Source organism: Pristiophorus japonicus, chromosome 16 (genome assembly GCF_044704955.1).
Source record: "Pristiophorus japonicus isolate sPriJap1 chromosome 16, sPriJap1.hap1, whole genome shotgun sequence".
NCBI classification, from domain to species: Eukaryota; Metazoa; Chordata; class Chondrichthyes; family Pristiophoridae; genus Pristiophorus; species Pristiophorus japonicus.
Window position 1 is genome coordinate 54,781,949 of NC_091992.1, and position 22,963 is coordinate 54,804,911.

General features: G+C 44.6%; 1 protein-coding gene across 1 annotated transcript in view; it reads right to left on the reverse strand.

Annotated features, from left to right (window-relative positions):
- The window catches only part of rhbdd2 (rhomboid domain containing 2), a 56,601-nt gene that overhangs the window by 12,749 nt on the left and 20,889 nt on the right, over positions 1–22,963 (reverse strand). The gene's annotated exons all lie outside the window — the stretch shown is intronic.

The following is a 22,963-nucleotide window of genomic DNA, read 5'->3' on the forward strand; positions in this document are numbered from 1 at the left end:
TCAAGAAATGAATCCCAGTGCCTTGTTTGATTTTTTATGGCCTCATAGCGTTGCTTTTTAGTGATTGGTGTACCCCCAAATCCTTCTGCTCCATTTAGACACTTATTTTCCAAGGGGTATGTGACCTCCTTTCTCTTTCTACCGAAACACACCTCCTCGCACTCCTCTATATTGAAGTTCATTTGTCGATTACATGCCCATTCTGTAAGTTTGCCTTACATTTTGTCAGTCCTCCGCTGTATTAACTATAACCCTCAATTTTGTGTAACCCGCAAATTTTGAAATTGTCATTCTGATTCCAGAGTCCAAATCCATTTATGTAAATGGTGAACAATGGTGGTCCCAGCACCGATCCTTGTGGAACACCACCTCCCACTTTTTCACTGCCTGAAAAGGATGGTAGAGGCAGAAACCCTCATCACATTGAAAAAGTACTTAGATGTGCACTTAAAGAGCCGTAACCTACAGGGCTACGGACCTAGTGCTGTAAGGTGGGATTGGGCTGGGTAGCTCTTTTTCGAGCTGTACGGACATGATGGGTCGAATGGCCTCCTTCTAGGTCATAATTTTTCTATTCTATGAGTAAATATCTTTCACCCCTACTCTCTGTTTACTTTTTTGTAGTCAGCTTGCTATCCAGTCTGATACTTGTCCACCCAAGAGGGAAGACTAGGCCTCTGTTTAACCTCTCATCCTTCACCCAAAAGATGGCACCTCCGACAGTGCAGCACTCCCTCAATACAGCAATGGAGTACAAGTTTCTAGAGTAGAACTTGCTGACTCAGAGGTGAGAGTGCTACCACTGAACTACAGCTGATACCTAAAATAATAATACATTAATTTGCATCGGCAGTTTGCTTTTATGAAAAAGATGATTTAAAAAGAAAGACTTGCATTTATATAGCACCTTTCACGACCACCAGATGTCTCAAAGCGCTTTACAACCAATGAAGTACTCCTTTGGAGTGTTGTCACTGTTGTAATGTGGGAAACGTGGCAGCCAACATGCGCACAGCAAATTCCCACAAACAGCAATATGATAATGACCAGATAATCTGTTTTTGTTATGTTGATTGAGGGATAAATATTGGCCAGGACACTGGGGATAACTCCCCTGCTCTTCTTCGAAATAGTGCCACGGGATCTTTTACATCCAGCGGAGAGAGCAGTCGGGGCCTCGGTTTAACGTCTCATCCGAAAGACGGCACCTCCAATAGTGCAGCGCTTTGTCAGCACAGGTTTATATGCTCAAGTTCCTGGAGTTGGACTTGAACCCACAACTTTCTGACTCAGAGGCGAGTGTGCTACCCACTGAGCCGCAGCTGACACTTAATATGCTAATACCTACTAAGTGCTGGATATTTAGTGTCATTCTGTTCAGCGGTGTCCTCCATAGTCTAGTTAAAGTGTTACGTTCCTGCAATCGTAGCTAATTCAAAGTGACTGGGGCAAACATCTGATGTAATTAACATCTTGTGAATCTTTCTGAAGTAAGAGGTTTGATTGACAGCTGTGTGCGAGCCGAAGTCTTTATTCCGGTTCGGGAAAGCTGCACAGCATGCAGTCTTTGCCGTCCATTTTACAACAGAGCCCTGCAGCCAGGAACTTCCAGATGTGGGTTTGCAGGTCAGCCAACAGCCAGCTCACCAGGGCAAGTCTGAAGCAGCAGCGACAGAAGCACTATAATTCGGCCTTGTAAGGCTTTGGTATGTGTGCACTTGGGATCACTGTGTCCCGCATGTGGTAAAGGAGAGAGATTCTGAAGGAGATCCATTAAAATGTGACTAGAATGATACATGATGTAAGGGCTGTTCGTTATGAATATAACTCCTTCAGTTAGATATTTTTTTAAAGAGAAACAGGCTTAAAGAGGATACGATTGAGATGTTTAGATGATGGAAGGATTGGACTCCGTCCAGCTGGATAACTTATTTGAGATGGACTGGGATGGTCGGACTAGAAGGCATGAATATAAAATCCATTGATAAAGTTAGGGTATGTGCCAAGAAGAATTTCTTTTCACTGAGAGTCATCACTCACTGCAATAGACTGTAATACATGCAAGTGGGTATAAGAGTATAAGAATTAGGAGCAGGAGCCATTTGGCACCTTGAGCCTGCTCCACCATTCAATAAGATCATGGCTGATCTTCTACCTCAACTTCACTTTCCTGCACTATCGCCATATCCCTCGCATTTGCTGCAGTCCTATAAAGGATGCTTAAAAAGTTCCTGAATGAAGAGGAAATCTCCAACATGGGGCAAGTAGTTAACTGCAATTACTAGGAATTGGTTGGACCTCTCTGGTCCGGGACTCTCTGGTCGGGAAACATCCATGGTTCGGTATTAGCTGGGCTTGAGGGAGAGGTGGCTTTATTTATTTTTAAGTATCGATTGGCTGGAGCGGCTCTCAGTCAGTGAGTGCGTTCGGCGATTGTGTGTGCTGGTGCTGAGGGAACCGCCCACAGGCTGTCAGCACACACACACACACACACCATCCTCATCATCATCATAGGCAGTCCCTCAGAATCGAGGAAGACTTGCTTCCACTCCTGAAGCGAGTTCTTTGGTGGCTGAACAGTCCAATACGAGAGCTACAGACTCTGTCACAGGTGGGACAGACAGTCGCTGAGGGAAGGGGTGGGTGGGACTGATTGCCGCACGCTTCTTCCACTGCCTGTGCTTGACCTCTTCACGCTCTCGGCGTTGAGACTCAAAGTGCTCAACGCCCTCCCGATGCACTTGGGGCGGTCTTTGGCCAGGGCCTCCCAGGTGTCAGTGGGGATGTTGCACTTTATCAGGGAGGCTTTGAGGGTGTCCTTGCAACGTTTCCACTGCCCACCTTTGGCTTGTTTGCCGTGAAGGAGCTCCGCATAGAGCACTTGCTTTGGGAGTCTCGTGTCTGGCATGCGGACAATGTGGCCTGCCCAGCGAAGCTGATCGAGTGTGGTCAGTGCTTCAATGCTGGGGATGTTGGCCTGGACGAGGACACTGATGTTGGTGTGCCTGTCCTCCCAGGGGATTTGCAGGATCTTGCGGAGACATCGTTGGTGATAGATCTCCAGTGACTTCAGGTGTCTTCTGTACATCGTCCATGCCTCAGAGCCATACAGGAGGGCGGGTATTACTACAGCCCTGTCGATCATGAGCTTGGTGGTAAATTTGAGGGCCTGGTCTTCGAACACACTTTTCCTCAGGCGGCTGAAGGCTGCACTGGAGGCGGTGTTGAATCTCCGCATTAATGTCTGCTCTTGTTGATAAGAGGCTCCCGAGGTATGGGAAATAGTCCACGTTGTCCAGGGCCGCACAGTGGAGGACCTTTGTCTTACGGATGTTTAGCGTAACACACACACGCGCCCGGGCGCTGTCGACAGGTAAGCGTGACCTCCTGTGGTTTGGAAAAGTCTCTGTTCTGACACCGGTCAAGTCCCGAGGGTGTCGGACCAGAGAGGTCCAACTTATACTGCGAGCAGGGAAGTGGAGCTGAGTCCATGATCAGATCAGCCATGATCTTACTAAATGGCGGAGCAGGCTCAAGGGTGCAAATGGCCTACTCCTGCTCCTATTTCTTATGTTCTTATGTACTGCAGTCTTCTGAAGCCTTGTTTGATTGCTTTGGGAAGTCTGAGAGGAATTGCCCAATGTTTTTCTTGAATCGGCCGCAGGTTTTTATTTTTTTTGAACATCTCCCAGAAGTTTGTATAGTTGGATGGACCTGATGTTTGTTCTTCACTCTGTTTTTCACATGATGTTTTGACCACATGCAAAAAGTTGTCTTACTGATCTTGTACACAGGCTAGTGTTTTAGCTTAAGTAGAATAGAGTAAAGTTAGGCTTGTATTAGTTTACCTCCAGTGATAAACCATTATATTTTCAACTTCTGTTTTATTCGGTTTCATTTAATCTCTCGAACATAAATAGCTATTTTTAATTTTTTAAATCTCAATAGATTTACTTAGAATCCAGTAGGACAGTTTCACACGATAGTGGGGACCTCTTTAACCAAACATCACCTGTTTGAAGTACCCAGTTATCTAAACCCTCATCATCATCATCATAGGCAGTCCCTCAAACGAGGATGACTTGCTTCCACGAGTTCACAGATGTTTCAATGAAGGACCCGATGTTCCAGTCCTGAACTCCAATTGAGGGGGTGGAAGATGCCTGTGCGTGAATTTTTTTAACGTGTGGTGACCATTGCACACCAGCCACCACACGGGCTTGACAGAGCTAGGCCTTTATTCAGTGGCAAGGATTAACCAGGACGACTGGAGACCTGCTCTGCTGCACGGACCTAGTGTGCACACATATTGCAGTGTGGGCTGGCCCGTGCTGCCTCTATAGAGATATTCTCTCCACTTTCCCTCTCCTCGCCAATCAACAATCTCGTTAATTCAGCAGAGATGAAAATGCACTTTTTTTAAACTAGGGGCCACAACCCATGTAAATGGGTATTCACACTGCCTGCCAGTTTTTGTGCTGAATTAATGTAATTTAATACAACTGAATTAGTTAATTTTCTGATTTATACAGTTCTCCAAACAGCAGCATTTCCTCAGCAGTTGGGATAACAAACAGCCTCTCACTATCAATGTTCCCCTGAATTTTTTGTGGGGTGCAAAGCCCATTCAGTTTCCCACATACTCGAAATTTAAGTGAAGAAGTCGGTCCGGGCTGTGCGTGACCCGCAGAGAGCTGCACGGCTACGCAGCTTAGAGGGAACGTTGCTCACTATACCACTAAACGTTTAAAAGCTCCCCATCGTTTAAACACACGCACACCCTCCAAATGTTCCTCACAATCACAGGGCACCAACTGCACAATTGACCTGCACTTGCCTCTCTGCCCTGCAAACTTTTACAGTAATGAATTTAAATTGCTCTGTGGAGAGTCTGAACTGTCTCTAATTTTTCCCATCTTCCAGAAGACTGGCAGCATAGACACCTGTGACAAGGCTGCCCACAAGAAGGGCATTCAAATGTTTCTTCAGGGTATCAACTTTCTGTCCAATTACCAGAACAGCACGCCAACTGCGTGCCTTGTCTGCTTATACTTTGGTTGCAATATTTTGTGTTTCAGTTCAAACCTGTGCATTGGACCATTACTTTCACACACAACACTAATTACCAATGACTACATTCACAAAAGGTTTGCCAGGAGCTTAAAGCTCGCCTGGTGTCCTTTTCATTATTTCCATTTTGCGTTTTGTTGATTTAGGTTTGGAGAGGTCTGCTTCTACTTAGCTTCCATTTTTATAGCTGGATTTGATACGGCAATTAAGTTTAAAGCCAAGAACAATACAGATCTGCAAGACTTTAAAGAATTAACTTGGGTTAAAGAGAAGGTATTAGAGAATATATCTCTCTACGTGGGAGGTGGCACTTGAAAATAAAACAATGGAAGCACAATAGGAATATTTAAAAAGGCCAGTTGGTGAGCGGGAAAAGGAAGAGACAAACTCTTAAAAACTTAGACCAACAGCTCAGCCCAGAGCAGTAACTCAATAATGAGATTGAAAATAACCAAACAAATTGCAAATTATTTTACAAGGGACAAGGCATTCACCAAAGAATGAACTTAGATTAAACAAACTGTGTAAAATTGGGAAAGTTCTCACTCCAGCTGAAATTGCAGCCACTTGGATGTCAAGTGAGGACACGAGTGGGTTCCACTCTGATGCCGTTGCAGTTAAATAGCCTACCAATACTCAATATCAAGGCCATTCAATGGCATCAACGATGCCCATTTGGGGGCAGTATTACCAGGTGCCCATGAAACCATAACTTGGTGAGAAAGGGAGGGTTTTGTTTTTAAAATAGAATTTAAAGCTGCAGTACCAGTTGGGACTCTTTCACTGAAATTGAACCAACATACATTGCAGCATTGTGAACGGCTTCCAAGACCAGCCAAGATACTGATCCCTGCGAAAGCCGAAAACAGACTGGTTGCTTATGCCCCTCAGCTAGATCCGTTCCAACTTGGAGACCAAAAATGGCAGCTCTCTGGCAGACTGCTTTCTCCCTAGGGCTATAGGGAATTCCTTATCTTAGACAGGAGACAGTCAAACAATTTATAAATATACAAAGTTAGCATAATGTTTCACAGGGAAAGTATTAATCTGTCATCATATTCCATTTTAGAAACTAAAATAAATGGTTTGCAGATGTTACAAAATGTGGATATTTATCAAGTTGGTTAGCAAATGCTTTACATGACAGATCCACTTGTATAACTCGAAGTGTAGTTTTAGAAACCTTAGAAAACACATACATATATACATCTATAACACATTAACAATCTTACATCTGCACGCACTTCTTATTTATTTCCCCTCCCCCCATTATAAATTCTCATTCATAATGGGATCTGCCCATGTAAACAGGTCACGTTGTAATTGCACCTTCCACAGTAATCAGAAACATTAATGGAATCTGGCATCCACTAAGCTTTTCAGATGGAATTAGTATATGTAAGGCTGAGGAAAGTGCAGGTAGACTGAATTAATTCTTATGGTAACTCTGTTAGGGCAATATAATTAACCTATATTAACTTCTCTCTTAATATCGAGCAGATCCTGACAGTTCTATAATAAAATTGCACATCTTTGAAGTAACAAAGTGCTTGTCATGGAAATAACCTTTACAATATCTCCCACTCATTTCTACTTTCTTAGACATAGTGCCAGCCATGAAGCTGGCCAGCGGGTTGTTGAGAACAGATGATGTAGCAGACAAAGAGGAAAATATGAAAAGGATGAACTGGAGAGGAGCCGAACAGGAGCTGCAGCCAGTGGCGGGGCAGGAGATAGGCGAGTTCAGGGGAGCAGGTGGTTTCATTTTGTTCTGGTGAGCAGGAGAGCAGCAGTTCGACACTGGGCAGCTGGGCGAGAAGAAGCAGACTAGGGAATGTGGGGAGGCAACGTGCAAAATGCGAATACATAAGAACATAGAAAATAGGAGCAGGAGTAGGCCATTTGGTCCCTCGAGCCTGCTCCGCCATTCAATAAGATCATGGCTGATCTGATCTTGGCCTCAACTCTACTTCCCTGCCCATTCTCCATAACCCTGGACTCCCTTATCTTTCAAAAATCTGTCTAGGCAGAATAGGCATAATCCATGCAAGATAGGCAGAGTGTACGGGCGTTGGCCCACTCATGCAATTGGCCCAACCTGTAAAGGAAATAAACTGGAAGCTGCCGGAAAGGGAAGCTTCAAGCCCTCGGGCACAAGTCAGGCTCTGGAAAGAAATGGTAGTGTAGGAATATGGAATTATATGGGTAAGTTGAACGACGTCAGTGAGGATTACATGATTTTTCCCCGCTTACAATCTTATTTATACAGCTATACATTAAGCTGCATCAGAAAGAATGTGCATTTATATAGCGCCTTTCACAACCTCCCAAAGGACGTCCCAAAGCACTTTACAACCAATGAAGTATTTTAGCAGAGTAGTTGCTGCTATAATGTAGGAAGGAACTATTTTGAAAGAGAAAAATGAACTCAGCAGCGTGATTGACCGAAAAGCTGTTTCTCGGTGCAATTTATCTTTAGCGAATCAGTAGGATTATCTTGTTTATTTCAGCCAATGGGAAAAGCTTGATGCTTGAGGTTTCCTTTGTTGCTGGAGATTTAACTGCCACCCACAGTGCTGCAACTGGCCTGTCAAAAACACATTTGGTGTAGCAAAACAGTCCAAGCATTTCACAAGAGGGAAAAATCAGGTACTGAGCCACAATTGAAGGGGTGGGGGGGGGGGGGGGGGTGGGGGAGGGCGGGAGTGATTGAAAGAAAGGTCAAAGGAGTAGGTTGTGAGGAAGAACAAAATAAAAATGCTGGAGACAGTCTGACAGTGCAACATGTGTCGAGAGAACACAAATCTTGATTTATCAGATATAAATTGTACCTTTGTACCAGAAACAATAACTGAAATGTTCTTTCGACAGTTGCTGCCTGACCTGCTGATAATCTCCAGCATTTTATGCCTTTGTTTCAGATTTGCAGCAGGATTCATTTTGAAAATGAGGCGAGATGAAGTAAAACAGGGAAGTACTGGAGAGAGAAGTTTTGAATGGAGTGGAGAGAGACTGAAGACTCGGTCATTGATGGCGGAGCAGGTTGGGGGCGCACAGTCGTCTCAATTAAAGAGCACAGGGTGTCAGCTATGTTGAAGAGATGGAGTACATTGAAGAGATAGGGTGACACATGACCACAGAGATTTTTAGACACAGCAAGCATTTTTAAATCAATGTATTGAAAATGGAGAAGGATGCGCTAATTGGAAGAGAGTGTGGAGGGGTTGGGGGTGAGCTTTTTGAAGAAGCTACGACAAAACAGTTTTGAAAGCAGGAGACCGTACCAGGGAGAAGCAGCTGGTGATGTTTGCCATCGTGCAATGCCAAAAATCCCCAGAAACGGCAGTGAGTACAAAGACCTGCAAAAAAGGTAAGTTCAAAAGTTTTTATTTTGTTAATTCTTTTGCAGCGATTACTTAGTTAAGGGTCTTGTAAATGTTCTGTGATTTTTTTTTTTGTCTTTTGCAATTTTTTTTGGTGTGCTTCCTCCCCCCCCCCCCCCCCCCGCCCCACCCCACAAGGGCACGTCTTTTTAGCGACAATCGGCCTCGGACTAAAGTTGGTGAGGACCGCAGTTTCCACCGCGAATCCTCGTGCAATGCTGATTTTTACTGTTGGGCGCATTTTGTTGCCAATTTTATCCCTTTAAAAAAATAGCGGTATTTGCAACGGTATTTTTGCACAAAAATGCCAATATCGACAAAAGTTCAATTTCTAGCCCGATGAGTCTCATTGAAAATAGGGAAAGAGGGGAGAAGTTGGAGTATTCTGGGGTCAGGGGAGGCCTACAGGGGCTCCATGGTGTTCAAAAGGATGTTGAGATAGACCTCAATTTTGAAGACAAAGAAATCCATAAACACTTTGCACATTACATCAGGAGATGAGGATGAACGATGCAGTGTGTGGTGGTGAGTTTATGGTTGTCCTGAACCTCATGGATAATCCTGGAGTAGTAAAGAAGTTTGGCATTTTACTCGAGTGGTCAAGCTCCAATTCGGCAGTGGACAATCAGGCCAGTTGCATGCCACGTGAAAGAATGAACTTACATTTATTGGCCTGGATTTCCCAGGGCCTACGACTGTGTACGCAGCCGTAAGTGCCCCGCAAGTTCTGAGTTTACGCGCATGCGCAACCCGGAACTTGCGATCTGTCAAGAATCTTCTCTGGGAAATGGACATTCGTGAAACTCTTACGCCTGGTAAAAGCAGACTCAAAGCCTTCTTTTACCAGTGTATGGGTGAAAATAATTACTAAAATAAAAATGTTAAACATTTGAAGACCTGTAATATAAGATTGTTATTTTTAGCCCCTTGAAAAATGTTGACATTTATTTTTCAAAAAATTAATTTTGTTTTAAATGTTTAATTAAATTGCATTTTAATTAACTTTAAACATGTAATGTTTTTTTTATTTCAGTGCTGTAAAAATGTATTTTTTGGGTGATTCCTATTAAACTTATGGGGATTCCGTACATAAATGGAATTCCCAAAGCTTAATGGGAATCCCCTTTCTGATTGGTTGGGCTTGCCCACATGATCCTAGGAGTGCTGGCAAACCATGTGCGCCCCGGGATACATGGGCCTCTGCGCAGGCCTAGTGTCGAGGCCCAGGAGCGTGAGTCTCCTTGAGAACACCAGCGGCAGGTCAGGGCCATAAAAGGAGCAGTGTGGAGGCACACTACTTCAGGGAACAGCGCGAGCTGGTGCAGGAGGGCGACACCAGCCAAGAGTGACGTCATCAAGGTCCAGGTCGGTGATTGGAGCGTGAGCAGATACAGCAGGAGCAGTGAGATCAGGGCAAAGGAGCGGCGAGAGACTGTAGAGGGGCATGATCGGGGTCCAGGAGAGGCGTGAGTTCGGGGCCAGGGGGTAGCTGGCCAGCCCACACTGCAATGTGTGCGTGCACTAGGTCCGTGCAGCACAGCAGGTCTCCAGTCATCTTGGACAACCCTTGCCACTGGACCAAGACCTAGCTCTGTCAAGCCAGTGTGGTGGCTGGTGTGCAGCAGCAACCACACATTAAAAAAATCCAGACACAGGCATCTTCCACACTTCAGGATGTAGTTCGGGACCTGAAATATTAGGTTCTTCATTGAAACATCTGTGAACTCATCCTTTTTTGGCATGGAAGCAAGTCATCCTTGTTTCGAGGGACTGCCTATGATCATGATGAGGATCAAGGGCCAAGAGGTAGATGCGTACTTTTATTGCAGTTCGGAGGCATCCGCCCGCGGGAAGCCTCCAACCACAAATGCAGTCCCATTGTATCTTGGATGTCTCAAAGCGTTTCACATCCAATTAATTACTTTGAGGTATAGTCATGATTATGGGTCCTTAAGCCTCTGGCTCTCAGATTTGGGGTCACGGAGATGGGTCTACATCAGTAGGAAAAGGGAGACTGTGAGTGATCTAATATATAAAGCAATGAAAGAAGCAGCAAAGCAGCTGTTGAGCAGGATGACAGAAATAGTAATGGTATGGTGACTGAAAGTTGGGAGGACAGGGGTCGGGAGGGTAGGGAATGTGGATAATGAGGGAGAAGAGGCAGTGACCATAACTTCCAAGTCACATACCATTCTAACTTGGGAATATATCACCATTCCTTCATCAGTATTGGGTCAAAGCCCTGGAATTCCCTACCTACTACCATTGTGGGGGCTCCCAAGCACCACAGCAGCTCAGGGCAGCGATCTACCACCTACTCATAGCAACTTGGGATGGGCAATAAATGCAGCCTTGCCAGTGGTGCCTATATCCTGGGAACAATTGAAAACATAAGATAGCCTTGCTGGTAATGAAGACCTCGGAGGTGGCAAGGCCTCATCTGATGTCATATGAGTGGGTATAGTGCGAGGTTGCAGGATGAGGAAGGGACACAGGGCATTTGCATGCAGTGTGAAGTTACTAAGGACGATTCGTCACTCAGTGCACAGGCTAAGTGAGGGGAGAATGGAAGAGATTTTGGTGAGAAGGTTGCTGGAGAGCCAGAGATGCTGAGAATGCGCTTCATTTTTGTTGTGTATCTGTAAAGCATGCATTCCCATGTTCCGCCACCAGGGAGTGCATCCCCTGAAGTCCCAAGGGATCCAAGCATCTCTTGGGAGAACTGTATATAAGCCGGCTCCCTAAGGCCTGTTCCTCACTCTGGAGTGTCTTAATAAAGACGGAGTTCAATGTTACTTTAATCTCCCAGTGTGCAGTCTCATCTGTGTTAGGAACACAATAACTGGCGACGAGTATACGAATCCAACGCAAAAGATGCAGCAAACTGTGGGCATCCGAGAGAAGTTCTGAGAGGGCGAGGACTGGGAAGCCCATGTCGATTGGCTAGACCAGTACTTTGTAGCCAACGAGCTGGACGGCGAAGGAAGCGCTGCAAAAAGAAGAGCGGTGCTCCCCACGGTCTGCAGAGCACCAACCTACAGCCTCATGAAGAATCTTCTAGCTCCGGTGAAACCCACAGATAAGTTGTATGAGGAGCTGTGTACACTGGTTCGGGAACATCTTAACCCGAGGGAGAGCGTGCTGATGGCAAAGTATCGGTTCTACACATGCCAGCGATCTGAAGGTCAGGAAGTGGCGAGCTACGTCGCCGAGCTAAGGTGACTTGTAGGACAATGTGAGTTTGATGGCTACCTGGAGCAAATGCTCAAGAGACTTTTTTGTACTGGGCATTGGCCACGAGACCATCCTCCGAAAACTTGTGACTGTAGAGACACCGACCCTCAGTAACGCCATTGCGATAGAACAGGCGTTTATGTCCACCAATGATAACACCAAATAAATCTCTCAGCACACAAGTGCTAGCAATGTTCATAAATTAACTGGAACTGTGTTTGCGAGCAGAAATGTACAGGGCAGAAACCACGAGTCTGCAACTTCCAGCAGGCCTCAGGTAACCCAGATGACTCAGAGTCCGCAACAAAGGATGAATGCAAGGCAATTCACACCTTGTTGGCGTAGTGGAGGCTTCCATTCAGCCTATACATGCCGCTTCAAAAGGGTATGTTTGCAAGAGCTGTAGAACAATGGGGCACCTCCAACGAGCTGCAAGTTCTGCAAAACCTGCTAACCACCATGTGGCAGAGGAAGATCGGTCCATGGTGGATCAAAGCAATTTTGAGCCTCAGAGAGAGGAGGCAGATACTGAAGTACACGGGGTGCACACATTTGACGAGATGTCCACCTATAATGCTAAATGTAAAACTGAATGGCTTACCCATAGCCATGGAACTGGACACGGGCGCTAACCAATCCATCATGAGTAAAAAGATGTTTGAGAGACTGTGATGCAACAAGGCACTCAGACCAGCCCTGAGCCCCATCCACACGAAACTGAGAACATACATCAATGAGATTATCACTGTCCTGGGCAGCGCCATGGTCAAGGTCACCTACGAGGACATGGTGCACGAACTGCCACTCTGGATTGTCCCGGGCGAAGGCCCCACACTGCTTGGAAGGAGCTGGCTGGGCAAAATCCGCTGGAACTGGGATGACATCCGAACACTATCACATGTCGATGAGGCCTCATGTACCCAGGTTCTTAACAAATTTCCTTCCCTTTTTGAACCAGGCATTGGAAACTTTTCCAGGGCATGACCCATTCACCACAAGGCACTAGCGGTACCTCACATGAGGGAGAGTGTGGAAATCGAGCTGGACAGGCTGCAATGCGAGGGCATCATCTCCCCAGTGGAATTCAGCGAGCGGGCCAGTCCGATTGTTCCAGTACTCAAAAGTGATGGCACGGTCAGGATTTGCGGCGATTATAAAGTAACTATTAATCGTTTCTTGCTACAGGACCAATAGCCGCTACCTAAGGCAGATGACCCATTTGTGACGCTGGCAGGAGGCAAGACGTTCACCAAGCTTGACCTGACTTCGGCCTACATGATGCAGGAGCTGGAGGAGTCTTCGAAGGGCCTCACCTGCATCAACACGCACAAGGGACTGTTCATCTACAACAGATGCCCGTTTGGAATTCGATCGGCTGCAGCGATCTTCCAGAGAAGCATGGAGAGCCTACTCAAGTCGGTACCACGCACGGTGGTTTTTCAGGACGACATATTGGTCACGGGTCGGGACACCGTCGAGCACCTACAAAACCTGGAGGTCCTCCAGCGACTGGATCACGTAGGGCTGCGGCTGAAGAGGTCGAAATGTGTCTTCATGGCAACAGAAGTGGAGTTTTTGGGAAGAAAGATCGCAGCAGACGGCATTCGGCCCACAAACACCAAGACAGAGGCTATCAGAAACGCACTCAGGCCACGGAACATCACGGAGCTGCGGTCATTCCTGGGACTCAACTATTTTGGTAACTTCCTACCGGGGTTAAGCACCCTTTTAGAGCCCCAACATGTGTTATTGCGTAAAGGTGAGAACTGGGTATGGGGAAAAAACCAAGTAATTGCTTTTGAGAAAGCCAGAAACATTTTATGCTCCAACAAGCTGCTTGTATTGTATAACCCGTGTAAAAGACTTGTGCTAGCATGTGATACGTCGTCGTACGGAGTCAGGTGTGTATTACAACAAGCTAACGTTGCGGGGAAGTTGCAACCTGTCGCCTATATCTCCAGGAGCTTGTCTAAGGCCGAGAGGGCCTACAGCATGATTGAGAAAGAGGCATTAGCGTGTGTGTTCGGGGTAAAGAAAATGCATCAGTACCGGTTTGGCCTCAAAATTGAGCTGGAAACCGATCATAAGCCCCTCATATCCCCGTTCACTGAAAACAAGGGGATAAATACTAATGCCTCAGCCCACATACAAAGGTGGGCACTCACTATCAGCGTATAACTCTACCATCCGCCACAGGCCATCCGCCGACAACTGTGCGGATGCTCTCAGTCAGCGACCATTGCCCACCACGGGGGTGGAAATGGCACAGCCTGCAAACTTGTTGATGGTGGAGCAGCCCGCAGACTTGTTGATGGTCATGGAAGTGTTTGAAAATGATAAATCACCTGTCACGGCCTGCCAGATTAGGACTTGGACCAGCCAAAATCCTCTGCTGTCCCTAGTAAAAAACTGTGTACTGCATGGGAGCTGGGCCAGCATCCCCGTTGAAATGCAAGAACTAATCAAGCCATTCCAGCGGCGAAAGGATGAGTTGTCCATTCAGGCAGACTGCCTGTTGTGAGGTAACCGCGTAGTACTACCCAAAAAGGGCAGGGAGACGTTCATCTCAGATCTCCACAGCACACATCCGGGTATAGTAATGATGAAAGCGATAGCCAGATCCCACGTGTGGTGACCCGGTATCGCCTCTGACTTAAGAGTCCTGTGTACGGCAATGCCGCGTGTGTGCTCAGTTGAGCAACGAGCCCAGAGAGGCACCACTAAGTTTGTGGTCCTGGCCCTCCAGACTATGGTCGAGGATCCATGTCGACTATGCAGGCCCGTTTCTCGGTAAAATGTTCCTGGTGGTGATGGATGCTTTTTCAAAATGGATTGAATGTGAAATAATGTCGGGAAGCACCGCCACCGCCACCATTGAAAGCCTGAGGGCCATGTTTGCCACCCACGGCCTGCCTGACATGCTGGTCAGTGACAACGGGCCATGTTTCACCAGTGCCGAATTTAAAGAATTCATGACCCGCAATGGGATCAAACATGTCACCTCGCCCCCGTTTAAACCAGCCTCCAATGGGCAGGCAGAGCAGGCAGTACAAACAATCAAACAGAGCGTTAAATGAGTCACAGATTTCTCACTCCAAACCCGCCTGTCCCGAGTACTGCTCAGCTACCGCACGAGACCCCACTCGCTCACAGGGGTGCCCCCGGCTGAGCTACTCATGAAAAGGACACTTAAAAACCAGACTCTCGCTGGTTCACCCCAACCTGCATGATCAGGTAGAGAGCAGGCAGCAGCAACAAAATGTAAACGATGGTCGCGCCACTGTGTCACGGGAAATTGATCTGAATGACCCTGTTATATGTGCTCAACTATGGACATAGTCTCAAGTGGATCGCGGGCACGGTGATAGCTAAAGAAGGGAGTAGGGTGTTTGTGGTCAAACTAGACAATGGACAAATTTGCAGAAAGCACCTGGACCAAACGAGAATGCGGTTCACAGACTGCCCTGAAGAACCCACAGCAGACACCACCTTTTCCGAGCCCACAACACACAGCCAAAGGATCAATGACACAACCCGGACCAGGAAATTGAACCCATCACGCCCAACAGCCCAACAAGGCCAGGCTCACCCAGCAGGGCAACAACACGCCAGCCCGGCGAGGGCACAGCCAACACACCAGAACAGACATTTGTACCGAGGTGGTCCACCAGGGAAAGAAAGGCTCCCCACCGCCTCACCTTGTAAATAGTTTTCACTTTGACATTTGGGGGGGGGGGGAGGTGATGTTGTGCATCTGTAAAGCATGCACTCCCATGTTCTGCCACCAGGGAGCACATCCCCTGAAGTCCCAAGGGATCCCAGCATCCCTTGGGAGCACTGTATATAAGCCGGCCCCTAAGGCCTGTTACTCACCCTGGAGTGTCTTAATAAAGACTGAGGCCACTGTTACTTTAACCTCCCTGTGTGCAGTCTCATCTGTGTTAGGAACACAACAGTTTTATTCTATGAGCAGACAAATATTATCAATCTTCATCTCATTTTACTTAATTCATTAACTCCTGCTGGAACACAGTTGGACAAGTTTTCTTGAAACGCAGCTAAGTGGCCATTCTTCATAGGTGAGCCTAGACTAGAAATATTTAATTGGACTATTTCACCCGATGGCCAGGATTTTGTCATTACCCCTCTGAAACTGACGGTAACTTCAGGAGTTAGCGCATGCGCAGATAAACATAGAAATCCTGAAGTTGCAGTCGGTCATACCCTGCTCCGCCACAGGCTGCGCTGTGGAACTCCCCTCTCCTGTGGAACTGGCAAGAAATTCAATAGGGAATTCAGAAGAAACTTCTTTACCCAAAGAGTGGTGAGAATGTGGAACCCGCTACCACAGGGAGTGGTTGAAGCAAACAGTATAGATGCATTTAAGAGAAGGCTGGACAAGTATATGAGGGAGAAGTGAATAGGGGGTCATGCTGATAGATTTAGATGAGAAAAGACGAGAGGAGGCTCGAGTGGAGCATAAACGCCAGCATGGACTGATTGGGCCGAATGCCCTGTTTATGTGCCATATATCCTATGCAATCCTATGTAATCTCATGTAATCTTATGCAATGCTACAGGCCAAAGGAACATCGCAATGACAAACACCAAATATCTTCTCAAATTAATTCAGACTGCCAGCCAAAGCACAACCCCCCAAAAAACTATAGTACACAATGTTACCCTCTAAATAGTTTTTTTTAGAAGTTAGTATTTCAGGAACTTTCCCATTACTATACCAAATCACTTCCTTGATAGTTTTGCCTCATTCTATTTTTAAGAAAGATACCGATCCTAAATAATTAGTGAGGAAGTCCTACACAAGGTACTGAATGGACAATTTCTCTATGGGATTAATAGTAAGGAGTCAGAGCCTGGGAAAATGAAGCAGTCTTGCAATTAGCTATTTTTAGCTCCAATCTGAATGATACAAGATCACTAAAACAGATTAGGTACTTATTGCAGCCTAGAAAAAAAGTTAATTTAGCTGTTGAAAACAGGGGAAATAAATTTACTGTGGAACATTGTTGTTTGCTTGAAATCCTTGTCTAAAATGATTAATCTGCTCCTACTCACACTACATTCAATGTGTGCCTTGGGTTATTTTACTTTTGCTTGCAAATACTCCGTAGTGTAATCTTAAAATAAATTAAATCTAATTTACTAGTAAGTTGTGTTTGCATCTGTATAACTTAGAATTAAGACTTGAGAATTCCCTTTTCACCCATAGCAAAATATTAACATTTGACCTCCAAACTGTAAAGATAATATTCAAAGATTGACACTCAGATCCTATTCATTATTTTTTAATCCAGCATTTAGGTCCTTGATTAAAAAAAGTGAGACAAGTACGAGTGGGACACATTTGCCTTTATAGAGCATAGTTTCCTGGATTTTGTAAACCACAAGCAACAGCACTGCTTTGAAACAGAACAAACTCACCCAGCAGCTCCTAGAACCAGAAGCTATCATCTATTTGCTATTTATAAACTTTATATACCAACTTGTCACTTGTATACTAATATGCTCTATCCAAATAACACTACAGTTGGCACTGGACTATCTGACTGACAATGGGCGACATGAACAAACCTCTTGGGCTGTCTGGTTGTTGCCACACCTGACATACGCCAATGTTTGTCGGGGGCAGTTATTCCTAAACTGTTGCACGCCTCCTAACAGTTACCTTTTTTGTACCAGTGGGTAGCACACTCGCATCTCAGTCAGAAGGTTGTGGGTTCAAGTCCCACTCCAGAGATTTGAGCACATAAATCTAGGCTGACACTGCAGTGACACTGAGGGAGCGCTGCACTGTCGGAGGTGCCGTCTTTTGGATGAGGTGTTAAACCGAAGCCCCATCTGCTCTCAGGTGGACGTAAAAAATCCCACCGCACTATTTCGAAGAAGAGCAGGGGAGTTATCCCCAGGGTCCTGGCCAATATTTATCTCTCAATCAACATAACAAATAAAACAGATTATCTGGACATTATCACATTGCTGTTTGTGGGAGTTCGCTTGTGCACAAGTTGGCTGCTGCGTTTCCCACATTACAACAGTGACTATACTACTAAAGTACTTCATTGGCTGTAAAGCACTTTGAGACATCCGGTGGTCATGAAAGGCGCTATGTAAATGCAAGTCGTTCTTTCAAAGGTGGTGGGCCTGGGAGTCTGACCTCTCAGCTAGGACCGGGAATATGTAAAAACAAACACGCAACTTAACCAGGGAATTCTCTCAGGAACTTTGCGTTCCACAGTTTAGGATTTTGCTTTTTTGTAATGTTTAAAAAAAAAATCACATTGAAATATAAATCAAGTTTGTTTTAGTCTCTAAAGTGCTTGCAGCTATGCAAACGGTACCTGCATTTTCTCCTTCCTAGTCTGATTTTCAGTCCTTTGTAGCTTTTATGTGCAATGCTAGACTACATACCATGGCATAATAACTCATCCGTGCACATTCTTGCCACTTAATGCACCAGTTTAAATCCTCTAAAACCAGAACCGAATTCTATTTATAAAGCATTTCTGAAGATATTTTGGTAAGTGTTTATATTAAATAATTTCCACTACCCTTAGCAAACAAAGTAAAATATAGTTGTGTAGCAGCCAAGGACGCTAGGTAGTTCAATTGTGTATATATTGCAATATTTCTTCAGTTTTTATTTGAAATACCAATATTTTTTTGTAATCCTGTTAAAGTATTTTTAATTAGAAGTTCAAACATCAGAAACTTCAGTTTTAAAAATGTCCGATTTTCACGTGTGAAATGGGCTAGTTACTCCTGCATCTAATGAGCAGTGTAATGCTTTCACTACCTAGAATCAACACTACTAACTGTGGCTAGATTGATAAACTGGAGGAGTGAATCAGAATATCTTCAGAGAATATTTGCCTCTGTCATTATATAATTCAGTTACAGCAGTCACTGCACGATTATTGTTCTCATGTGTTTGAAGGCTAGGGAAATATTTTTCACATGATTTCACCACACACAGGAAACCCATGGAGTGGTAATCTGTTTATAGTCAGTCAACAGAATGTATGGCAGAATTTGGAGGCTCGGCAGTCCACCACCTTCTCAGGCACCTAGTGATGGACAACAAGGTTAACATCACCCACATCCCAAGGGGAAAAAAGTCTTTATAAAAAGGAGAAAATGCGAGCGTAGAAGTGCCTGGAGGAGGATATGAAATAACCGCTATTAGAGAGAGACAAGCATTCAAAGGGACAGTTCATTAAATGTCAATGGAACAAAAAGCAGAAAAGTCACCAGGCCCAGGTTGTATGCATTCCAGAATAGTGAAGGAGGTTCGGATGGAGACAGGAGAGGCAGACAATTCAATTTACAATTAAAAAAATCATAGGCCAGTTAGTTGCACCTTTGTTTTGGATAAACTTCTGGAGCCCATAAGGGATAAGGTTACTGAACACTTAGAAAGTCCTAGGCTAATGTTAATCAGGGACAGTCAGTCTGGATTTGTAAAGGGCAGGTCTTGCTCAACAGGAAATTGATATACCAGTATAGATAAAGAGAACACATTGGATATCACATATATGGATTTTGACAAGTCATTTAATGAGCTGCTACATAAAGTACTTTGAAAAAATTAAGGCACATGGAATTATAGAGAATGCAACCATATGGATAGAGAGACGACCAAGGGAAAGAAAGCATAATGGAGTAAATGCAGGTTTCCAGATTGGTGGGATATGGTCTGCCCCAGGGATCTGTGCTGTGCCCTCAATTGTTTTCCATTTATATAATGATTTGGACACAGGCACGAGGAATGAGCTTGAAGTATGCGGACGATACCAAATTAGAGGGAATGACAAACTGTGAGGAAGAATGCAGGAGAGCAGACAGGTTAGATGAGTAGGCAGATTTGCAGAAGGTAGACATCAATGCAGAGAAATGTGAAGTAGCAGATTTGGGAAAATAAATAGACATATAAATAGTAAAATGGTAGTAGGAGGAAGGGGTGGGGCCGATTAGGGACCAAAAAGGAGACCGATGCATGGAGGCAGAGGGTATGGCTGAGGTACTAAATGAGTATTTTGCACCTGTCTTCACCAAGGAAGAGGATGCTGACATAGACATAGTGAAGGTGGAGATAGTGGAGACACTTGATAGGATAAAAATTGATAGAGGAGTATTAGAAAGGTTAACTGTACTTACAGTAGATAAATCACCAGGAGCAGATGGGATGCATCCTAGGATGCTGAGGAAATTGAGGGCGGAAATTGCAGAGATAATGGCCATAATATTCCAATCCTTCAGATATGGGGATGGTGCTAGAGGACTGGAGAATTGCAAATGTTACACCATTGTTTCAAAAAAAGGGTGTAAAGATAAATCCAGCAACTACAGGCCAGTCAGTTTAACTTTGGTAGTGGAGAAGCTTTTAGAAACAATAATCAGGGAAAAAATTAGCAGTCACTTGGATAGGGGTGGATTAATCAAGGAAAGCCAGCACAGATTCGTTAAAGACAAATCATGTTTAACCAACTTGACCGAGTTTTTTGATGAGGTAACAGAGAGGGTCGATGACTGTTTTGCGGTTGACGTGGTGTACATGGATTTCCAAAAGGTGTTTGACGAAGTGCCTCATAATAGGCTTGCCAGCAAAGTTGAAACCCATGGAATAAAAGGGACAGTGGCAGCCTGGATACAAAATTGGCTAAGTGACAGGAAACAGAGTAGTGGTGAACGGTTGTTTTCGGACTGGAGGAAGGTACACAGTGGTGTTCCCTAGGGGTTGGCTCGAGGACCACTGCTTTTCTTGATATATATTAATGACTTGGATGTGGATATGCAGGGCACAATTTCAAAATCTGCAGACGACACAAAAGTATGGTGAACAGTGAAGAGGAGAGTAACAGACTTCAGGAAGACACAGACAGTCTGGTGAAATGGGCAGACACGTGGCAGATGAGATTAAACATAGAGAAAATATGAAGTGATGCATTTTGGCAGAAAGAGTGAGGAGAGGCTATATAAACTAAATGGTACAATCCTAAAGGAGGGCGCACGAACAGAGAGACCCGGGGGTATGTATGAATAAATCGTTGAAGGTGGCAGAGCAGGTTGAGAAAGCAGTTATAAAGGCTTATGGGATCCATGGCGTCATAATTAGAGGTAGAGGGCTAGAAACTGGCCAGCCTGGTGCCCGTTTTTTCATCGATATTTTGCCTTTTTTGACGGTAAAAGGTGTTCACCTAAATTGGCCAAAGTTGTGCGTCGGCGGTTTTGAAATACTGCTGAAAAGTGGACTGCTGTCATGCAACTCAAAAAAAAAAAGCAATATCGCTTTAAATTGCCCGTATTCTGGGCGAAAAAAAACGCCCAAGCCTGCATTGCAGCCCCAGAAACAGCGGTATGTATGAAGACCTGCAAGAAAAGGTAAGTTAAAGTTTTTATTTTTAAATTCTTTTTCAGCGATTCACTAGATAAGTGTCGTGATTTTTTTTTTGCAATTTTTTTTGTGTTTTCCTCTCCCAGGGCCTGTCTTATTAGCGGTAATCGGCCTCAGACTAAAGTTGGCGAGGACTGTGATTTCCACCACGAATCCTCGTGCAACAGCGATGTTTACCATCGGGCGCATTTTTTTTTGCCAATTTTAGGCCTTAAAAATACTGCTTTTTAAAAAAAAATTGTATTTTTGGCGAAAAATGACGAAAAAATATTGCCATTACCAAAAGACCAATTTCTAGCCCATAGAGTACAGAAGTGTGGAAATTATGATGAGCCTGTATAAAACACTGGTTTGGTCCCAACTGTGTCCAATTCTAGGCACCGCACTTCAGGAAGGATGTAATGGCCTTAGAGAAGCTGCAGAAAAGATTTATGGGAATAATTCCAGGAATGAGGGACTTCAGTCACGTTGATAGACTGGAGAAGCTGGGGTTGTTCTCCTTGGAGCAGCGAAGATTTAGAGAAGATTTGATAGAGTTCAAGATCATGAGGGGTCTGGACAGAATAGATAAGAGAGAAACTGTTCCCATTGTCAGAAGGGTCAAGAACCAGAGGATATAGATTTAAGGTGATTAGCAAAAGAACCAAAGGTGACGCAAGAAAAAACTTTTTTACGCAGCGAGTGGTTAGGATCTGGAATGCACTGCCTGAAAGGGTGGGGGAGGCAGACTCAATTTTAATTTCAAAAGGGAGTTGGATAAGTATCTGAAGGAAATGAAATTGCAGGGCTACAGGGAAAGGGCAGGGGAGTGGGACTAGCTGAGAGCCGGCATGGGCTTGATGGGCCAAATGGCCCTCTTCCGTGCTGTAACCATGTATGATAAATACGGTGAAAGGAAATATACCCTAAATAGATGATAGGGAGATCAGGATCCAAGGGTGTAGATATATAGCTCTTTAAAGAGCGAGTGCAGGTAGAAAAGGCAATATAAAAGGGAAATAAGATTCTGGACTTTATACATAAGGACTATGAAAATAACAGTGAATGGCATTGAATTTGTACATGAAACTGGTTAAACCACAGATGGATCATTGTGTACAGTTCTTGGTACCCATTGCAAGGAGGATAGTAATGCCATGGAAAGGCTACAGAACAGACTCTAGAATGAATCAAGACTTGCAACATTGAGGATTTTAAGGTTATTGGGAACCTAACAGTAATTTTCAAAATTATGAAAAGTTTAGTGATGTTAAATAATGAAGGGTTGTTTACACTGGTTGGATAGGAAGGATAGACTATAGAAGAGTTTCTCCACCAGTTATAAGAACGTGGAAAGTTTCACCACAAGTGGCTATTGAGGCAGACTCTAACATCATTAAAAAGCAATTGGATAAGAAAGAATATAAAATTATACAAGAATAGGTTAGAGTGAATAGCTCTAGTTGGAGCACGGACACGCACAGTGGGCTGAATGGCCACCTTCTTTACTGCAATTTCAATGGCTCACTGGGCCATGAGGTATTCTCACCAATGAGACACTACATTATCTTGGTTTATTTCTTTGTTTAATATTTTAAATTGCTGAGTCAGACTGTTAGGAACCCGAATTACCATTACGGCACAAAGTATCAAATCCAGGAATAATTTAGTCAAATATATAGATGAATTCCATCTCCTCACACTGTTGGGTTGAGCAATCGTTCTGAGACAGCGTCTCCTCTCCAGACTTGCAGCAGCTCTAACTGGACAACGAGCAAAACAAATACTGATCCATATTCCTTAACTCATCTCTTAAAAAATGCTTGATGCTGAAACTTTCTCAAGTTAATAATTCCATCGATCTGTAAATAACTTTATATTCATT